At 48.3% G+C, this 21,559-nt stretch overlaps 1 long non-coding RNA gene across 1 annotated transcript; it reads left to right on the top strand.

Moving 5' to 3' along the window:
- Positions 1-1,606: 1,606 nt before the first annotated feature.
- On the top strand, positions 1,607-15,372 carry LOC120886193 (uncharacterized). Its single transcript, XR_005728996.2, has 4 exons — positions 1,607-1,687; positions 3,735-3,808; positions 4,447-4,549; positions 11,290-15,372. It is a non-coding gene; the product is annotated as an uncharacterized LOC120886193 (long non-coding RNA).
- Positions 15,373-21,559: the final 6,187 nt, after the last annotated feature.

Genomic DNA, 21,559 nt, shown 5'->3' with positions numbered 1-21,559 from the left:
TGAGTTCAAAGCCAGCCTCAGCAACTTAGAAAGGCCTAATCAACTCAGCAAGACCCTGTCTCTAAATAAAATATCAAAAAGGGCTGGGGATGTGGCTCAGTAGTTAAGTGCCCCTGAGTTCAATCCCTGGTACCAAAGAAGAAAGAGGGAGGATGGAAGGAAGGAAGGGAAGGAGGGAGGAAGATAAACCAGAAAAGTAAGGGTGAAAAGCAAGAAAGGAACTTCAATCATTATAGCTATGCCAGGAAGACAAGGGGACCAGTGTTTCCAGCCCTATCTTCAGTGGTACTCACATGGGATCCCAGATTATATAAATAAGAAGGACCAGAGCATACAGTCAAGCATTTGTAGTCCACCTGTAGTGTAATTGATCATTATCTCAGGATTGGTCAGGTGGGGACTTGGCTGAGAAAAGAGTGTTGCTGTTGCCTGCTGGGTAGTTTCAACTCCTCGCAAGATGTTCATCACTCAGACCTGTTATTCCTGGAATCCAAGGTGACTGACTTCGAGCGAAGGAGACAGATGTAAAGTGAAGGCAGAAATGCCAATCTTTTTACATTCGCAGGCCCAAGTGAAGACTGGATGTTTTTAGCAAAAGCAGTTTCTAAGTCCTGGTTACATCCAGACAGAGCAGGAGGCACAAAGAGGTTCTGCAATTCTCCCAAGATCACATATGTGAGAGATGAGGGGGTCGGGACTGGAACCCAGGATGGTCCAGACACCAAGGCCACAGTCATAACCAGTACCCTTTCCCGCTGCAGAGATAATGTGGGTAAAGGATTTGGCACCAGGTCTGCCCCAGGAAACTTCCCCAAAATAAAAACCATTGTTGCCATGAGTTATATTAGAAGTTGTCTGGTCCTTGAGAAAATTCCTAACCATTGTAGATACCTCACTAGACCATAAGGACTGAAATGTCCTTTCAGCTCTGGTCTAATACATAGTCTTCCTCCTCTTATCTTTTCTTTTTAGTAAATTGTTCAGAGCTCCCTAGGAGTTCTTTGTAGCTCTGAATCTCCTCAATTCCCAAAAGTGAGGAAGCTGTCTTCCATCCTCTTTTTGAACAATAACTCCCCTATAGGACCGGAAATGACCACATGCTCAGATCCATGGCTGGCAGGGTGGTTAGCAAACGCAGGGGACCTATTATCTACCTCTGTTGCCTCTCAAGACTCAGTTTCCCAATCTGTAAAACAAGCGAATACCTACCTACAGTCTTTGCTTCTGAAATCCCACAGTTGAGGAACAATCCTTCCATCGAACCATGATTAAACACCTACTGTGTGCCTAGGGTGCAGCCTGAGAGAGACATCTGGAACAGAAGCACTTCCCTGTCCCCCATCTGGCAGTTTTGTGATTCCTTGCAGCAGGTGGTCCTGTGGGAGTGGGAATGGGAATGGAGAGGCAGCCGACAGCGACAGCGAGTGCTTTTGGTGGCTGTGCCCAGGGTGTGGGCGGGAGCCTAGGACAGCTCTGTGAGAAAAAGGAAGACAGGCTCGATCTGGATCTTGATCAAAGTCCAAGAAAATATTTGGATCTACAGAATAGAGGAGGTTTTCCCAGCCAGGACAATAACAGCTGACAGCTGTCACCCTATCCCGTGAGCTCTTGTTCAAAGAGTCTCCTGGACTGGGTGCGGCTGGGCTGGAGCGTGAGGCAGGAAGCCCGGGCAGAGAGGAGGCAGAAGGTCAGACTTCCTAGTGGGATGGGTCTGGTCTGAATGGGCTCCGGCCAGGGGGCAGCCTTGGGGTGGTCCTTCCGCACAGCAGAACCTGAGCCCCCGGAGCCTTGGCAGCCCCTCCCCCTGCCCAGGCTCTCTACAGAGACAGCTTCCAGAGGTCTCCCTGAATCCATATGTGGCTTTTGGCTCTTTCTGTTTTTGGCTCTGCTTGGCAGCAGGGGATTCGAGGGGTGGTAGTGTGATTTGTACAGCTGTCATTAGGGTAATTGCACGATATTTTCCCAAATTTCTCCTGCAGCTTCGGGCTCGCTTTCCAAACTTCCTGCCCGTTAACACGGGCTCTGGTGAGAGGGGCTGGCTCAGAGCCTTCCCAGCATCTGCTAGTGACACCCAGGGGCAGCCCTCTCCAGTATTCCCATGGGATCAGGCGGTGGCAGGAGGGGGGGGGTGTTAGAAGAATGGCGAACAGGGCCCCTGGATTGGAGGTGTGGTGGCTTCCTAAAAGGCACATTGGCGGTCACTATGGATTGTCCTCAGCGTCCCTATTCCCTCTCCAAATGGAAACATGCAAAATTAATCCGCGTGTCTTCTGAAAAGGCAGAACACCTTCTCCTGACAGTGAAGGAACTTTCCAAATCCTGGTGTCATGAGAAGATGGAGCACATTTAGCAAGCTGAATCAATGAATGGAAGGATGAATGAGCGCCAGGGAGCGGTTTGGATCTGACTGGTGAAGGATTACTTTCCTCCCTTCTCAAGTGGGTCTGCCCACCCGCTTCCCACCACTCTGACAGGCACTTAATACTATGGACAGGCCCCTTCAGCACACGCACGCATGCACACACATGCATGCATGCATACACACGCGTGCATGCATTCAGCACGCACATACACACAGTGGTATGTGCGCATGCGCACACCATCAAGAAAGAAAGTAGCCCCTATTTTTCGGCTTGTGTAGAAGCTAAGGATGAAAAGAGGGAAATCCAAGACTTGAAACCCTTTAAAAAGTGGGACAAGTGTTAGGTGCTGCAGCCCGGACTGCCCAGGGAAGAGTGTGCATGATGGAGCAGCCGAGGAGACCACAGGCTGATCTTGTGCCTTCAGCCTCGAGGTCTGTGTTCCTTCTGACCCACTGGCTGCGGAGTGGGACGCACCGTGGAGAGTCTCGTCACTTAGCATCGCGTCTGCTCCAACATGATGCCTCCGAGTAATGTAATTTATATTTCATGCACAATTGAAGCAGCTAATGGTGTAATTCTCCAAGGGGGAAACAAGTTGTTATAGTGTTAATTACATTGCAGGCATGTTCCCTCTCCTTTGCCCCCCAAGTGCTCCAAGGAAAGTTACCAGGTGGCAATGGAGTGGGGTCCAAGAAGGTGGCTTTGGTGGGCTCCGTCGATGGTGGGAGAACCAAGGATATCTTCTTCCATTCTGGGGAAGGGGTGGCTTAAATTGCCCAGCGGCCTGGGCTTCCTTGTCCAGCCTGTTAGTGGGATTCTGCTGGGTTGCAGGGCCTCTTCTGTTTGGAAAAGGAGACAAAACACAATCAGACCAAACTCAATAGCCTAAGTGTTGTCAGTGGCCGACACCATCGATTATATGGAGGAGGTACCTCTGAGGGCAGACCTCTGGAATGGGAATCCCAGCTTTGCCCTTTGTAAGCTGGGAAGTGCCCAGGGAGGTTACTTCACTCGTATACCTCGGTATTCCTAACTATGGAATGGGCATAATACAGTACCAGAGTCACAGGGTTGCATTGTTGGGAATGCTGGCACATAACTCGGTAAATGTAAGTTCTGATAGGAGGGAGTAAGTAGAATCAAACTATCATAAGGTTCTGGCATTTTCTATGAAGTGGTAGAAATACATATTTTCCTACATGCATGGAAGCTAAATTTACTGAAAGAGAATAAATGTCTTGCTTTCAAAAAAAGAGGAGAAATGTAGATTTTGAGGAATTATGGAACCATAAAGTTGAGAATGTTTTCCTAGGGAAAAAAAAACCTTTAGATTGACTACTAAAGAGTTTTTTTTTTTTTTTTAACTCTTAGCAAAAGGAAGAAAGAAGAGAGGTGGGGCAGAGGAAGAAAAGAAGGATCACTAAAGACCATCCTGGATTCACTATGTACGAGTCAGGCCAAACGTATTCTATCTTTTTTAATGATAACTCAGAATAAGTTCCCCAGTGGATTTGAGAAAAGTCATATACATAAGTATTCTTGATTTATGCAAGCATTTTATAAAATCTCACAGCTTATCCTTATGTAAAATATGGACAAAAGTGGGCTGGCTGGCAGCATGGTTTGCTAAATTGTAGCTGACTGAATAACTGTATGCTTGTGTGGTTTTGAATCCCACTTCCGGTACCCATTCTTCTATTAGTCAGGGTAGGCTAACTGCTCTAACAAATAATCCCCAAATCTGGTGCCTTCATCAATAAACTTGTTTGCTCACATCCTGGCACAGTATAATGAGCAAAAGTGGCTTTGCCCTCTCATAGTCATTTGGCCATATGGATTCCATCTTACGATGCTGCCATCTTTAATTTATGAACTGCCAAGGCTCCCAGAAAAAGGGTAGAGAGGAAAATTTTGTGGGTGAGATCTCTGCAAGCCAGGACTAGAAATGATGTGTATAATCTCTACCCACATTCCACTGACCAGAATTCAGCCACATGGGAGTACATTGTGTGAGGGGGACCAGAAGAAGAAGAGAACGAGACTACCATAAGCGTTACTATATAGACCATCTCTCTTCTCCCAGGAGTTCGCTGTCTCCACTTGATCGTGCCCTGGATTCAACACTACTCAACTGTTCTCCAAGAATCACTTTGCTCTGCACGTTCTATTTCCTCTCCTCTCACCAGGTGAACAATCCTCCAACTTGCTTCCCAGTGGAAACTCCTAAGTCGGGGAGGGAGTGCATCTGGCTCATCCAGGGGATCCCTGCTCAGGCAGAGCATGCATGAGCTTTTCCAGCCAGATCCCCTCGTATGCATTTGGGCACTGTAGGATTTGGCTGGCTTCAGATGGCAGAGAAGGTTTGTTTAGCAAGTTTCCAGGTAAGACGGGAGCTGGGGGGAAAAAAGCTATTATGACGGATGAAAAACTAAGCCTTGAAAAGATTTTGCTGGACTAGCATGATGAACTGAAGTCAAGAAAATTAAATTATATCTGTCAGGGACCCAGCAAGAACCACTCACACTCTCAGAAAGTTTAATTGAAGAGAGTTGAAGGACAGCGCTGTTTACAAAGGCGGAGACACTGTTGAGGAAGCTAACGAGCAATGGTTAAGCCCCCAGGGGCTGGTACCAGTGGGGAGGCCATTACCACTCCTGGCCTGAAAGGGGAAGGGCAGCAAGTGGTTTTGCCACAATTCAGCCAGAGGGTCATGGAAGAGGAGCTCCCAGGCAGTAGCAGTAGCTATACATACAGAAACAGAGAAATGCAGTCACCACCAATCCACTCCTCCCTCCCTTTACACCCTGTGGGTGCCTCTTTTGGGTCACAATCAGCAAGCAGCCAGGCAGCCATGGAGTCCAGTGACACAATCTACAGACATCAGCCTCCCAAGCCCCGGAACATGCAAAGAGTGGAGGAGATGGATCTGGAGGGTGGGGAGAAAATAACCAGCACAAAGATTCGCAGAAATCTGTGTAAAATGTGGCATTCGGCTTAGAAATTCAGTTGCATAAAAATAAGATGGAGGGGCTGGGGCTGGGGCTCAGTGGTAGCACACTTGCCTGGCATGCATGAGGCACTGGGTTGATTCTCAGTACCGCAAAAAAAAAAAAAAAAGAAATAAAATAAAGGACTATCATCAACTTAAAAAAAAAATAAGATGGACACATTGCAATGTGTAATGAAGACCCATCTCCTGTGCAAAAGCTTCAGGAGTTTGCACTAACTCTAGATTCTGCGTAGATGTATTAATAGGAGTAAGGGGTCTCCTTCAGGGAAGGTTATGGTCCATGCCATGATCAGACCATACCTGGGGTTTTAAGCTAGACCGGGTCCCATATTTTATCTTATTTTATTTTATGGTACCCAGGGATGCTTAACCATTGAGCCACATCCCCACATCATATTTTAGAAGGGATATTTATAATCAAGTATTCAGAGAAGCAATTGATAAGTTGAAAAGTCAAGAATCAAGTCTAGGGGCCATGGGAAAAACGGACAAACTTTGGGCAAAGAGAAGGGATGGGAGGAGAGGGTACATGGGGGCAGGAAAGATTATGGAATGAGATGGACATCATTCCCTAGGTACATGTATGACTGCATATATGGTTTGATCCTACATCGTGTACAACCATAGAAAAGTTGTGCTCCAATTGTGTACAATGAATCAAAATGCATTCTGCTGCCATATATACCTAATTAGAATAAATAAATAAGAAAAAATCAAGATTTAAATGAGGAAAGGCTGAAGAGGACTGGGAAGAAAAGATGTCTTATGGAAACCACTAGAACTTTCTCAAAGTATTTCAAGTGTAGACAGAAGGGCTCCCCTTTTGGATGCCCTTCCAACCCTTCAATTTCCCCAGACTGACTGTATGGCACCAGTCCTGGGAATTCCCAGAGCAAGCTGTGATTTTTCACAGCCTTTTACCATGCTGTTAAAATTGTCCATTTGCTTGTTCATCTCTTCTACAAACTGAGGGAAGGTACTCCTCACCACTGCACCCCAAGGTCTAATGCTCAGCCTCTGGGAGGTGCTCAGAGAGTGAATGGCGCATTGCCAGCACCCTAGACAACCCGCAGCAAGCGGAAAACACCTGTGTATGTGGAGATGGGTGGATCCCACCCAGCTCTAAGTCCACTTGAGATGTGTGAACCTGGACACTCCTCAGCTCTCTCTAAACCTGTTTCCTCACTCTCTGTGGGGTGTTTGGAAGAATCAAGGATCTAGTTTATTTGTAAAGAGCTGTGGTGGGGGGGGGGGTAAAGAATAGAAGTTCATTGGATTAGACAAAGGGGAATGGAGGGAACGGAAGGGATGGGAATAGGAAAGACAGGAGAATGAACTGGACAGAACTTTCCCCTGTTCATATATAAATATGCGACCAGTGAAACTCCACATCATGCTCCACCACAAGAAAGGGAAGTGATATTCCACGTGTGTGTGATAGGTCAAAATACACTCTACCGTCATGTATATCTAAAAAGAACCAATTTAAAAAGAGCTCTGACCATGGCAGAGATTCAGAACATGGCCATTGTTAAACAGGTATGGTGGCGCCTGCCTTTAATCCCAGTGACTTGGGGGCTGAAGCAGGAGGATCTCAAGTTTGAGGTCAGCCTCAGCAACTTGGTGAGACTCTGTCTCAAAATAAAAAGGGCTGGAAATGTGGCTCAGTAGTTAAGCATCCCTGGATTCAATCCCTGGTTAAAAAAAAAAAACAAAAAAAAAAAACAGAAAATGAAAATGACTATTGTTGCCACTACTGCTCGAATGATTGAAACTGGTGAAACTGTCTTAGATCACATTCCTCAGGGTGGAGACTCTGAGATACAGATTTCCATCCACGAGGCTTCTGGTAAATGTTCTTCATAAAACCCAAACATAGCCCCAAGATGGGTAACTTTAGGGACAAGAGAAGGTCACACCTGAGTGTCGGTCTCCATTGGGAGCACTGAAGCCAGAGAATATATCACCCCATCCCCCCACCTACCCCCCATCCACCCCCCCATCCCCTCCACACACACACAATCAGCAGCTACTGGTCAAGCAAGCGCTGGCCCAGGGGAATTGAAGTTCCCAGGAACTACTGCTTTATGCACCCACAGGAGAAGTGTCCCCAGTCCCCTGCGAGCAGTCCTTCTATAAAAGTCACACGTGCTAGGGCAGCAGGGGAAGCCCTCCAGGAGCTGGTATGCTCCTGGGAAATGTGGAAGAGATGATCTATTCCACTAGTACACAAAGCTCAAGTTGCCAGGGAAACCCGGTTCCCCACCCTCCAGGCAGAGAGGCCTTACCTCAAGCAGTGGTCCCCACAGCCCGACTGCTGCAGAGATGTATTAGATCCCTGTCCCTAAGAAGACCCAGCCTCTCCTCGCCCTTGTTCCTCTTAAAGTCTTTGGGGGTATGCTTAGCCTTTGAGATCATCCCAGGCTGTTATCAAACTGGACTTATCATTTTTTTTTTTTTGGTACCAAGGATTGAACCCAGGGGCTCTTAACCACTGAGCCACATCCCCAGCCCTTTTTGTATTTTATTTAGACACAGGGTCTCACTGAGTTGCTTAGCACCTCGCTCAGTTGCTGAGGCTGGCTTTGAACATGGGATCCTCCTGCCTCAGCCTCCGAAACCTCTGGGATTATAGGCCTGCACCCCTGCAACCGGCTGGACTTCTCTATTGTGACAGGATTCCTGAGCTCATTACTGCAGCCTTTCTTTCTTCTTTGCCCCATCCTTTAAGTTCACAGGGATTCAATTCCTCTGACCCAGTCCCATCCTCTTTCCTGTCTTTGTTACATACTCCTGTCAACCCTGCAGTCAGGCATCTGGTCCTGGGGCCCCCCCTCAGGGACAATAATGGAGGATGTCCTCAGGACATGGCCCTTTCTCTTTGTGGCTAGGCTAAAGTTCTTTTGGAATGATTTCTAGCTCTAGGAAGTTTGACTGCTTTTGTTCTGGAGAGATGGGAGGGAAAGAAAGACTATGTTCCAGGAATCACTGGGGCACACTCTTGAGATATTCAAAGCACAGTCCCAGGAGCCTTGATGGTTGTGTTATGGACTGAATGTCTGAGCCCCCTCCTCAGACTCATATGTTGAAGACCAAACCCCCAGTGCAATGTTATTAGGACATGGGCTCTTTGGACAGCAAATAAGTTTAGATGATGGCATAAGAGGGGGGCCCCTATACCAGGATTGGTGTCTTTCTAAGAAAGGGAAGAGATGTGTCTCTTCTCCCTGCCATCCCACCCCCATGTGAGGACACAGTGAGGAGGTAGCCATCTGCCAGCCAGGAAGAGGGCTTTCACCAAGAACTGAGTCTGCGGGCACCTTGACCTTGGACTTTTGGCTTCCAGAACTATGAGGAATAAATGTCAGAACTATGAGCAGTTAATATCTAATTTCATCCCCTCCGTTACAGTAGGCCAAGCCAGCTAAGAAAGTATGAAAGTGGGAGCCATTGCCTCCTGCTTCCAGGAGCTGGTGATTTTTAAGGGGCTTTCAATTGAGATCTGTTGACAACCCCTGCTAAGCACTTCGGGCAAGGCCTGGCCCATAGTGAACTCAATTATGCCCCAAGGTAATGTTGCTGCTGCAACTGGTGACAAACCCCACCACAGGATACCGGAGAGGCTCTGCTTGAGTACTGGCAGCCTTGTGTGATAGACAAGGAGACGGAGACTCAGGAGAGTCAGCAATGGTGCTTGGTTTTCATCAAGTCCTCTGTATGCCAAACATCCTACAGAGTTCTAGGAATCCACATTTTGAGCAAAGCAAACATGCTCCTCCAGGAGCTTACGATCCAGACAGGGAGATGGGCTGTACCCAAACAATTTCACAACTGAGGCACAACTGCAAACGAAAACAAGCCCTCTGCCACAAAGGACCCCGAGTGAACACTGGGAATGCAATTTGACTGGGAGTCTCCCTGACGGTGTGAAGAGCAGTGTAAGGTGACCAGAAGCAGACTAGGCTGGGAATCCCTCAACGTCGTGCATCAGAAACCCTTGCAGGCTGGTTAGGCCCAGAGTGCTGGGCTCCCTACTCAGGAGGTCAGGATTCCAGAAGTGTGAGGTGGGGCTGCAAATTTGCATTTGTGAAGATGCCCGCCTGCTGCTCCCTGGCCCACACTGAACTCCCAGGGGGAGAAAGCAGGAGAAAAAGGCCTGTGCAAAGACTCTGGGGGCAGGCAGGAGCCAGTGAGGCTCTGTGAGGTCAGATGTTGAGGCGCAACAGGCAAAGGAGATCCCCACAGGTGGACGATGAGGCTGAGGAAGTCAGGAGGGGCCAGTCAGGGCAACAGCAGCCTCAACTTTAGCTCCTACCCCGAGTAACAGGAGGTTTAAAGCAGTCCAGTGCTGTGGTCTTATTTCTATGACTCTGGGTCATTACTGAACCCGGGTGAGAGTGGAGACCAGGAGGGCAGCTAGGTGGACCCAGGCACCTCACTGAGCATCTGGAAAGATGATCTGATGAGGTTTGTTTCCCCCCACAGTTCCGTTGCTGCCATTAAGCCAATCACTGTGGCCCCTGTCTCCAACCTTTGCCTATCCAGGCAAAAGCTTCGGTCACCCTCGTTGTGGAGGTGAAGGCTGTTCTCAGAGGCTGGCCTCACAGACAGAGCAGAGACTCAGTCCTTTAGGGATTGTTTTCTGTGCAATGCCATTTGGCATTTGTCCTCCAAAGTAGCAAATTTAAGACCAGAGGCTGTGTGAAATGTGGTCTTTTTGAAAACATCAAAAGCACTGTAAGAATTAGTACAAGTGAACAGAGAGTTGGATTCTAAAAATGGAGTGTTTGGAGACGAAGGGGGTCAGTGTTTTTAATGCTCGGGACTGGAATCAATTCCATGTGTTCCAGACCCACATGTTAAGCGGAGCGTGGGCACAGCATGATGGCTAAGAATGTGAACGCTGGAGTCTGTCTCCCTGGGTTCAAACACTGCCTCTGACACTGGCTCAGAATCACACCTGGACAGACTTAGCCTCTTTTGCCTCAGTTTTCCCCATCTGTAAAATGGGGGCAATAATAGTAACCATTTCATAGGATTTGTTATGGGGATTTGATGAGTTAATAAGCATATGTAGATTCATGCCTGGTATATATGTAAATGTTCCAATAATGAGTTATCATCATCATTATATGAATTTATAGGAATTTGGGTTGGATCATTAGGCTTACCATGGATTAGGTGGACAGATGGTTCTACATGATGTGAAAGTTAGCAGCATCAAAATGGAGTCACAAATGTCAACCCCTAACAAAATGGAACCAGGTGGAACCAGGTGACCAGAAAGGACAGGCCCTTGTACATGTATGCCTATGATGAAACAATGGAAGGATTTCCTCAAAACCACTGTATTACAGATAAGCCGCTGACAGAAGGACTCATATCCTACAATGGTTGTCTCCACCAATGAGCTCCCACAACAAGCCTTGATAACCAATGATCTCTGTTTCAAAATACCTTGCGAGGACATCTCTTTTTTGTTTTCTGAAGCTTCCTCTTAGTCAGATGTGGTGGTGCACACCTGTAATCTCAGCACTCAGGAGGCTGAGGCAGGAGGATCTCAAGTTCAAAGCCAGCAACTTAGTGAGGCCCTAGGTAACTCAGCCAGACCCTGTCTTGAATTAAAAAAATAAAAAGGGCTGGGGATGTCGCTTAGTGGTTAAGTACTCCTAGAATCAATCCATGATACCCAAAAAAAAAAAAAAAATTAGAGCTAAGAAAATAAATAAAAGTTTCCCTTTGCCCCAATCCCCTGGGATGCACCTTTGGCCCACCATATCATGCATATCTTGGGTGGCAATTTCCTGCTATTCCCAAAGAAACTCTTTGCTTTTGGAGACTCAAGTCTCTTTGTTGCTCATTTTAAGCAGACAATATCATGCCTGGTTTTGCTTTGCTTTTGATTTACCTTTTAAGAACACCAGGAGTGAAATGGAAAGCTGGAGGCTGCGAGGAGAAGAAGGAGACAGGAGAAGCTGTCCTGGTGACTCAAGGAGGCAATGTGGTGCTTTGTCCAGAGCCACTGAGATGCACCCACAGCCTGTCTTCCTAGGACAGCCAGCCCTTGGCCTGTCGGACCCTCTTTTCCCAGATGTGTGGGGGACTGAACCTGTCTGGAACTTTACATCCCCTCCTAGACTGCCCCCAACCACCAGAGTTGGTCACAAGAGACTGGCCCTTGGTCCCTTCCCTGCAGTGCGACAACTCCTTAGTGGGACCAGGCCAGGGTTATCCTCCAAGGTCCTTGTCTGAGATCACACCCTGCCTGGCTTCCTCCCACCCCTGTCCAACTTCCTCCCCTTCCTTATCGTTTTCCGGGAGCCACACTTCCTTTGGAAATTCCTTATATGTGACCCTTCATCTTCGAATTTGCTTTGGGATAGGGAAGGGGAAATCTCACCAATTTTTTTTTTTTTTTTTAAGAAGGGAGGGCAGGCCTACAAGAGTTTTGCACCATCCACATGTGGAGGGCGGTGATCTTGTCGGCATCATATAGTTAGATACTCAGATGCCTCCTGGTCAGAAAATTAAAGGGGACAAGAGGAAATGATACTGTCCACGCAGCAAGGAAATGGCCACGGCAGAGCCAGGAGGCTTTGCTTTTGGACTGCGTACATATGTGCTCATGTCTCCAACCTGCTCTGAGAACTGAGCCCTGAGCCAGCAGGTCTGGAGTGGAAGTGGAGGTAAAAATACACCACGTGCCTGAAAGATGAAACTGGCCTGAGTGCACTGCATCCGTCACTGACTTCCTGGCTGGGAGGACTGGCTGGGCAGGAGAGGCAGGGAGGGGATGCTGTTGGGCCAGGAAAAGTAAAAGTACAAACACAATACTGGGTGGGCTGGCTTGCCCGATGGGGAAGCATGCTCAGGTTGTGTACTGCCATAGGATCTGAAAGAGAAAAGAAAATTTGACATAGCAAGAGAGAGATTGAAAGATATGCAGAGGCCAAGAGATTTGTGGACACATATGAAAGCTAAGACACACAAAGACAAACTAAGAAAAGGAGAGACAAGGAGAGAGACCCAGAGAAAATTGCCAAGGGATAATCTTGGCGACTCCGAGGGATGCAGGCAGCATCCAGAGCTGAAGATGGTACAGCCAGCCCCAGCCCTTCCAACCAGTGAACAAAACTGCAGATCTGTAGTCCACCCTGAATCCAAGTGGAGGGTCCCAACATCTGAGAGAGTATTCAGGCCAGGTGCAGAGCAGTGCATGCCTGTCATCCCAGCAGCTCGGGAGGCTGAAGCAGGAGGATTGCAAGTTTGAGGCCAGCCTCAGAAACTTAGTGAGGCCGTAAGCAACTCAGCGAGGCCCTATCTCAAAATAAAATATAAAAAAGGGCTGGAGATGTGATTTGTGGTTAAGTACTCCTGGATTCAATCCCTGGCACCAAAAAATGAAGAAGGAGGAGGAGGAGGAGGAGGAAGAGAAAAGAAAAAAGAAAGTCTTCAGGGCCCTAAGGGACCACCCCACCTCTGTGATGAGAAGTACCCTGGGCCCAGCCTGGCCCTCCCTAGCCCATCACTGCATGCCTCTACCTTCCAGCCCCGACTCAGGGCCTTAAAGCCATCCCATGTCAGCCCCTACTCACGAGGGAAAAGCCCACGAGCACCCCATCTGCACAGCACAAAAGCCCTCCTTAGCAGCGGGGTTCCCATCAGAGGGGCCAGCGGGACACGTATTGTCAGGAAGCTTGTTTTCCCAAGAGCCGACGCTGTTCAGATGTGCCATGAGCAATTGCTACTCCGCTCGCCTTCCCCTGGCAAATTATTCTGCTGGAGTCTCTTCCAGCGTTTGGAGCTGCGCTGCTGTAAATGCCAGAAATCATGTACATTAAGCCTGGAGTGACGGCAGGCTTATGGATGGATTTACCTTCAAACAGAGGCCGCTGAGGCGCCCGGCGTGGGGGGCAGCACTTTATGGATGCCGCTCTCTGCAAGCGGAGGCTTTAAGCGGTCGACTTGGCCACGTAATCAATTTCTCATGCAGGCCTGGCTCTGGGCCACCCGCTCCCAGGCAGGGCTTTGGGATGCAAGCCGTCTACCCACATCCCCCCTGTCCTTGCCCCTTCCTAGGGGACTGTTCCCATCTGTCTGGAGAGCCAGTAGCAGGGGTTGGGCAGGGGCCACACCAGGCCAACTCAGGCAAATCCAGAAGCCCAGGGCCTGCCCTCCTGTAGATGCCTTTTGCCTAAGTCTTCTTGAGTGGGGGGGGCAGCCATGGTAACGCTATCTCACTGCTCTGGGCTGAGCCTCCCAAGCTGAGTGTGAAGTCCCCCCCAGGCTCACACTGGCCTCCCACCTTCCCACCCCCATCCTCTGAACTCCTACTCTTCCTCCCTCTCTGAAACAGGAGGCCTGCTCACTGACTTGGCTCTCTCTCCTAAGTGGCAGCTCCTGGAACTTTCCCTTGGTCACCTCCCATCCCTAGGCCTTCCTCTGCCTCAACATCCTAGGGTACAGGAGGTGGAACTGTCAGAGGTACAGTGTGGGCCCAGGGACCCCTGCAGGGCTCTTCCACTCCTGGCCAGCCCCTCCCCCGCCCCATCTGTGGCAGGCTGTATTTTTTCCCAGATGCTCCAGAAGCGCCTGTGTTAATGTTCAGGGGTAAAATTAGATTAGGAGAGCTGTAACCTAATCAATGGATTCATACATTTCACACATTAACAATTTGCAAGGACTACTTTACTGGTGGTAGCTGGAAGCAGGTAGGGTGTGGCTGAAGGAATCAGGTCTCTGGGGGCATGCCCTTGGATTATATCCTGCTCCCCTGGCTCCTCAGGTTCTTGCTCTGCTTTCTGGCTGCCAGGAGCTCACAGCTTTCCTCTGTCATGTCCTTCTACCACGAAGTTCCGCTTCACCTTGGGCTCAGACTAATGGAATCCGCCAAACCATGGACTGAGCCTCTGAAACCATGATCCCCCAATAAACTTTTCCTCCTCTAATTTATTATTATCAGGTATTTTTAGTTTCACCAACCACCAAAAAAAAAAAATCTAATGCAAGAAATGATGTTTATATTCCTTTCACTGATGTCTAACTCTGGCAGAACTGACCCTGTGTGAGTGCTGAGACTAGGTTATGCAAGACAATGCCATTTCCTCCCAGATCCGTGGAGCACCTGGACTTGCAGCTCTGATTCACCATGTCTCACCACTCAAGGCTGCCATGCTGGAAGGAAGCCCAAACTACCACAGGCTAAAAGACCACCCAAAAGGGCCCTACCAGCACTGCCCCTGTCTTCCACTCCAGCCCCTTTATGACTACAACTGCATCAGAGACCCACAGAACCACAACCCGATGAGCCCTGCTGGGCCCCACTGAGCTTCTCCCAAATTTCTGACACACAGTAACCATGGGAGATAATTTAAGACAGCCCTAAGTGGCTGGGTGAGTTGTTGCACAACAACAGGTTAATGAGTCTTAATGCAGTAAAAATATAACAACAACAAAACGAGGCTCAACAATCCAATCTTTCTTTGAACATCAGAAGGCATTTGCAGCGTTGCACAGCCTAGCATATTGAATATCAGTTCTCAATGCACAGCATCCGGGTATCAGAGGAGGTGTCTAAACCTTGACAACTCCCAGACACCGCCTGGCTTCGTTCACAATCCAGAAATCAGGAAAATATACATGACCACAATTGTTTGGCCACTTAATTCCCAGGAAATAATGAGAAGTAAATAACAAAGACAGGAATTATTCCCCAAAGCAATTCCTGTGCTTCATTCCAACATTTACAGACCTCTTGGGGGCTAAGAACTCTAAGTCCTCTACCAACTAAGGGGTTTTTGGGTAACTGATAACCTGGAACTGGGGAGTCCCCCTTTTTTTGTTTTAAACATAAAGAATGGATTTCTCCAGAGGCTGAGCACTGTCTTGGGAGGTTTACAAAAGTCCACTCATGCTTGGGGAAGCAATTTTATTTTTTTTCTTCTTCTCTTTAAGCCAAAGGACACCCTAGAGGACAGAAAGGTGATTTCAGACTTTGTGGTAGACAGGTTTAGAGTTTTAGCTACTCAGCCTCTCTGGGTTATGGCTTCCTCATCTGTAAAATGGGAATGATAGTAGAACTTTCTTCTTTGGGCAATGTCAGGGTTAAATGAATTAATATATGCAAAAAGCTTAGAGTGAGATGTGTTCATTGCAAGTGCTATGTAAGCACTTGCTATTTTTATTATTGTTGTTATTATTATTTTTGCTGTTGTTGTTTGGGGATTCTAAGCTACTGGCACTAACAGATTCTGTTAAAAATATTGTCAGTGGTATAACTGTGTGGTGGAAATTGACCTCTCCTTTTACGATCCCTCTTTAACATCGACTCCCCTCCCCAGTTCTGGTGGGCACACACGTGCACCCTCAGTCATCAGTCCTCGTGTGCCACAGGTCACACCACAGTAATGTATTAGCACAGGACAAACAAGAAGCTTTATCTTCCCCTCCAGGCAGAAGGTGGACACAGAGAATCTGCCTGCATTGTCTGGGATGGCTCAGAAGCCTCTGGAGATGCAGGGCAGAGCTGTCCCTGGGGTACTGGAGTCCTGGGAGGCCTTGGAGGCGGGTCCCGAGGGTCGTAGCTACATCTCTCCTGGTTGCAAGCCCAGTCTCCCAGCACCTGCCCATTTCGCAAACCCCTCCCTTGCCTGGCTGTTGTGCCTGCTGCAGGCTTGCTGATGTGGACACGGTCTCCAAGGGGACGAATGCGCTGCATGTCAGGCGGAGGGGCAGGGACAGGAGCAAGCCCTGGCAATGAAAGACACACACAGCCTTTCCCTCCAGCCGCAAAGCGAGAATCTCTACTCACATTCTTGTCTCGTGGCAAATCTGACCCCAAGGTGGCCCTGCTGGACCAAGGCTGTCCCTGAGTGAGCTAATCCAGCAGAGCCCTGTTGTCCACACACAGCAGGAAGGACCTCGAAAGCCCAGCAGGCCAGGCCACGGGGCCTCTCACCCTGCAAGACTCTCACAGCAGGCTACGCCAGGCCCTGGTGATACACTGCCAAAATAGATTAATGTCACAAAAGGGGAATCTTTAGGAAAGAGAGGAATCAATCTCATTTTAGGGGGTCCATTTAGCAAAATGAAAACAAATACTTCAGGGATGGATTAGCTTTCCAGGTTTTTGGTCATTTAACAAATATTTATGGAGTGATAACTACATGCTAGGCAGCGCCATTGGCTTGGGGCCTCTGTCCCAGAGAAGCTCAAGGTCTTTCCCCCTTCTGGCAGGCAGTTTACTGGAAAGTAATTGTGCTGGAAGTTGTGGCATCCACAAGAATGTGCCCCCCAGACCTCTGACTCCAGGGAACATAAGAGAGAGGGTGTGCAGGGCCCCAGCTGCTGAGCTCAGGAATCCAGCCCAGCATTTGGACCCAGGGTACAGTCAACGACCGCACGTGGCAGGCCATAAACGCAGGTCAGCCCTATGAGAAACTGGAGTCCTCTGGCAGCTGGCTTGGGCTCAAGGACCGCTTGCCTTCCTTGTGGAATGTTCCATAGGCTGCAAGATGGTCTAGGATGCTCACCGCCCTCTGTCCTTCACTCAGGTGATCACAACTTTCATCCTGCCTGGCCAGTCCCCAGGCCCCTCCTCATTTCCTCTCCTGGGTAATTTCCCTAATAAAACTCTTGTCTATTTAATCTTCCCTGGCATCCGTTTCTCAAAGGACCTGACCTAATCTAGAAGCACAGCCACATCTTCCTGCTTTTCCTGTGCCCAGCCTCCCCAGATGGACCAGCCTGGGTCCTGCCAGTATCTGCCCCTTGCGGACACCTGGATTGATGTACTCATTAGGAGCTTCTTGATACATTTGGCGTCTCCCTGGTAGATCCTACGTTCTGTAAGAACTTACAGCATCCTTAAGGCTTCTTCTCACTCTGATGGTTCTCAGCAGGTGTTGCTGACCCATGGAGGAAGGCACTTGACATCAGACTCTTACATCATATTTCAAGAGGCCCCATTGACTTCCCAATATAATTAACAATAACCGTTGCATAATGAGCTCATACCGAGATGCTAAGCTTTTCACATGCATAACCTAATTTAATGCATAATCCTGGACACACACCCAGTCACCAAGCAAAACATTTTCCCCACTACCCACTACCCAGGAGAGCATGGATATGCTCTCCTTGGAACAATGGCTCTATTGCTTGCTGTCCCTAGACAGCCCCTCCTCCTTTGTGAATCCAAATCAAGACATTTGCAGGCAGAACACAGAGATCTGATCTTAGAAAGTGTGAGCATTTCCCAAGAGACAGCCACTCCCCACATCGAGAAATTCCAGGCACAGGGTTTGGTAACAAAGTCCAGCCTGGCCCGGGCTAACACATGATAGATTCAACTCTTCTTTTTAATCCTATCCTGTTTTACGCCCCCCCAAGCCATTTCTTTCCTCTGCGCATCTCGGCTTCTTGGTACTTGAAAAACAAGGCCTCTGGGCTCACATCCAGGACACATCCCAGGCATCCTCCGGCCCTCCGAGCTTGATCCGTCCTCCCAGCCCCCACATGCGGAAATGTTCTCGGCTCACTGGGAGACGCAGCTCTACATACTAAACAGCAAGCCGTGGCTGCTGGCCGGGGACCTCACACAAGTTACTTGGCATCCGTAAAACAGGGTCATTGGGAGGATTAAAGGGAAGAAGGAATTTGAAAATGACTGTAAATCCTTGCTATGCAAAGTGTGGTCCTTGGGCTTGCAGTGACAGCAGAACCTAGGAGCTCCTTAGAAAGACGGAAGCCCCTGTCCCCGCCCCCCCCCCCCCAGGGCAACCTTTTCCCCAGGTGATGCAGGTGCACCTTTAGGGTTAACCAGGCTTGCTGTCTGAGTTTGAGGATCAATGAGCACCTCTCTCTGCCTTCTTCTCTTGCTTCCTCTTGTTTGCTCTGTGACACTGTCAGCCCTCCCCAGACTCTCAGCAGAGAGGCGAAGGCAGAGGGTGAACTTGGCAATATATGTACACTCACAGGGGTTCAGCTTCACGGCCAAGGATCAGGCAATCTCCCGCAGGCTGTGGAGAGAGGGCTGCAAATGAAAAGGGACCCCAGCTGGGAAGGAGGCCTGACCAGTCGATGTCTCCATTCACCTCTGATTCCAGCCCCTGCTCAGTGGTGAATTGCCCCTATTTCACGTGCCTGATGTGTAACATATTTTGTGTAATTACGGTGATGCCGTCTGTGTATACGTTAAATGATTATAGCAGTTAATTATTTGTGAATTAAACAAGGGATGTTTCTGCCCCAGGAGAGATGGAGAGATGCCCGCCCAACCTGGTGAAAGAACCTCAGTCTCAAAAAGAAAGTGGGGAGGGGCTGTGGCTGGGGCTCAAAGGTAATGCGATCGCCTAGCACGTGCGAGGCACTGGGTTCGATCCTCAGCACTGCATAAAAACAAATAAAGTATTGTGTCCATCTACAACTAAAACATTTTAAAAAACAAAGAAGGAGAAAGGAGGGAGTGGCCCATGCCTGTAATCCCAGCGGCTCAGGAGGCTGAGGCAGGAGGATTAAAAGTTCAATGCCAGCCTCAGCAATTTAGAGAGGCCCTAAGCAACTCAGTGAGACCCTGTCTCTAAATAAAATTTAAAAAGGACTGGGAATGGCGTTCAGTGGTTAAACATCACTGGGCTCAATCTCCTGTTCAAAAAAGTAAAAGAAAGTGGGGGGAGTAAGAGGGAGAAGCATTCTTCCCCCAAGAGTTTCTCAAGGAAGATGGAATATGGGGTGAACTGTTGTAGCCTTAAAATGCCAGCCAGTCCTCATGCAGCCTGTGCCATCCCTGGGAGGTCCCATTGCCAGGATGGCTCTCGAGGAAATGCAAATTCAGAGCCTGCTAGTTTTGCAAATATCTATCTTCCTCTTTTTGTTAGATATAGAGCCCCAATTTTTAGCTGGGTACGAGTTCCTATCCCCAAGTAAAGACTACATCTCTTGGCCTGCAGCCAGGTGTAGCCACGTAACCAAGTCTAACCAATGGGACATAAGCAGAAGCAACTGCTGGAATGTGTTCTAGAAAAGAGTGAGTGCTTGTCTCTTTGCCCTTTTCCCTTTCAAACCCCTAGAAAGGGATTCTCATCTGTAAAATGGGTACGTTACTGAACTTACATTTGTGGAGATGTGAGTACAGGATAAAGCTCACAGGCAAACGTGGTAAGAGCCAGCCTGGGAAAGATTATAGAACACTGGCTACATCCTCTGTGGGCCCTCATCTGTCTCTTAACTAATTGGCTTAACTAAGCATCAAGCAGGAGATTGTCACTTCTCCAGAACCTTCTCTAACAGAGTCACCTTGTCAAACTGGGAGAATTCACAATCTCCTCTGTACCCTGTCTTTAACACCATCATGACTCATATCACATTGACTGTGGCTTCTTTTCCTGAGCCACCTCTAATTCTTGGGTTTCTAGTTTGGTGACTGGCAGGTAGAAAATGCCCAATGAAGCAGGGCACAGTGGTGCACACCTGTAATCCCAGCTACTCTGGAGGCAGAGACAGGATGATCACAGGTTCAAGGTCAGCCCCCGTCAAATTAGCAAGATCCTTGTCTCAAAATAAAAAGGACTGGGGATGTAGCTCAGTGATAGAGCACTCCTGGGTCCAATCCCCAGCACCAAAAAAAGAAAGAGAGAGAGAGAGAAGGGGAAGGGAGGGAGGGAGGGAAGGAGGAAGGAAGGAAGGAAGGAAGGAAGGAAGGAAGGAAGGAAGGAAGGAAGGAAGGAAGGAAGGAAGGAAGGAAGGAAGGAAGGGAAATAAAGTGAAACAAAATGAAGATGCCCAATGTGTGAGCAATAATATCAAGTTTCCTTAAAGTGGTCAAATTCCCATGGTGTTGACAGACTATCCAAAGTCAAGAAACATGACTTTCAGTCTCAAAATCTCAACCTTACTCTCTCTCTCTCTCTCTCTCTCTCTCTCTCTCTCTCTCTCTCTCTCTCTGTAGCAGGGATTGAATGCAGAGGCACTTAACCACTGAATCACATGCCCAGTCTGTTTATTTATTTTTTTTAGAGACAGGGTCTCACTAAGTTGCTGAGGCTGGCTTTAAACTTGCAATCCTCCTGCCTCAGCCTCCCCAATGCTGGGATCACAGTTGTGCACTACTGTGCCCAGCTTCAACCTTACCATCTCTTTTTTTAATCTTTATTTTATTTATTTATTTTTATGTGGTGCTGAGGATTGAACCCAAGGTCTCACACAGGCTAAACAAGCACTCTACTGCAGAGCCATAACCCCAGCCCCTCAACCTTACCATCTCTTACTTGAAATCTCCTAAGCCTCGATTTTCTCATCCAAATAATGGGAATAATAATAAAAACCAGTGAGGCTATTGCAATGACTAAATTCGATTTCGGTTTAAAAACTACAAGGCAAGAGGTGGATGGTATATTGTTGGAGAAGGGAGAGGGGCAGTTTTCATTAGATAAGTCTAAGTCTGAGCCTCTGCAGGCCTGTTTTCAGTGCAGAACATTCTGGGTAGGTAGTTCTACAATATTAGGCAATCACCAAAGTGTAGACTCAGGGACAATTTGCCACATCCTGAAGGTAGTCTTAGGGTCAGCCTCTCTATTCTAGAAATGCAAACTGTTTGGCCACATAGGCCACTAAGTAAAGGCTGTCAAAGGTGCCCAGGCCTGGAAGTTCAGATGCTAAGGCAGAGCAGTTAAATATGGAATTGTGGCCACTTTGCTGTACGTCCTCGATGGTGAGGGTGCCTTGCCTGCTACATACAGGACTCCAGGATAGGGATAGCCTCCTTTCCAGGACAACTAGGAGGGACAAGGAATAACCTGGCCTCTCTAGCACAGGTTATTGCACAGGTGAGGGGCCTGACGTAAATCTTGGGGGCAGCCATGATGCATTCATACCAATCTGGCAGGATGACAAATTCAGATCCTGTGTCAAAGTGTTGGGGACACAAGAGGAATTCGAAGCATCCTGACCTGGAAAATAAGTGAGTTATCAGCAACACATTTGAGAAGCGGCAGGTTAGACTGGTTAAGAGCACAGACTCTGGAGCAAGCCTGCCTGGAGTCAAATCTTGACTCTGCAGCTATTTTAACTATTACCTTGTTCAGATACATACCCTTTCAGTGCCTCACTTTCCCATCTGGACAATGGGTCAGTAATAATTTTCACTTCATAGGTTGTCTTGAGGGCTGAGTTAGCCTAGCTATAAGGC

Source organism: Ictidomys tridecemlineatus, chromosome X (genome assembly GCF_052094955.1).
Source record: "Ictidomys tridecemlineatus isolate mIctTri1 chromosome X, mIctTri1.hap1, whole genome shotgun sequence".
Taxonomy (NCBI): Eukaryota; Metazoa; Chordata; class Mammalia; order Rodentia; family Sciuridae; genus Ictidomys; species Ictidomys tridecemlineatus.
This window is presented reverse-complemented; position numbering and strand designations above follow the sequence as displayed.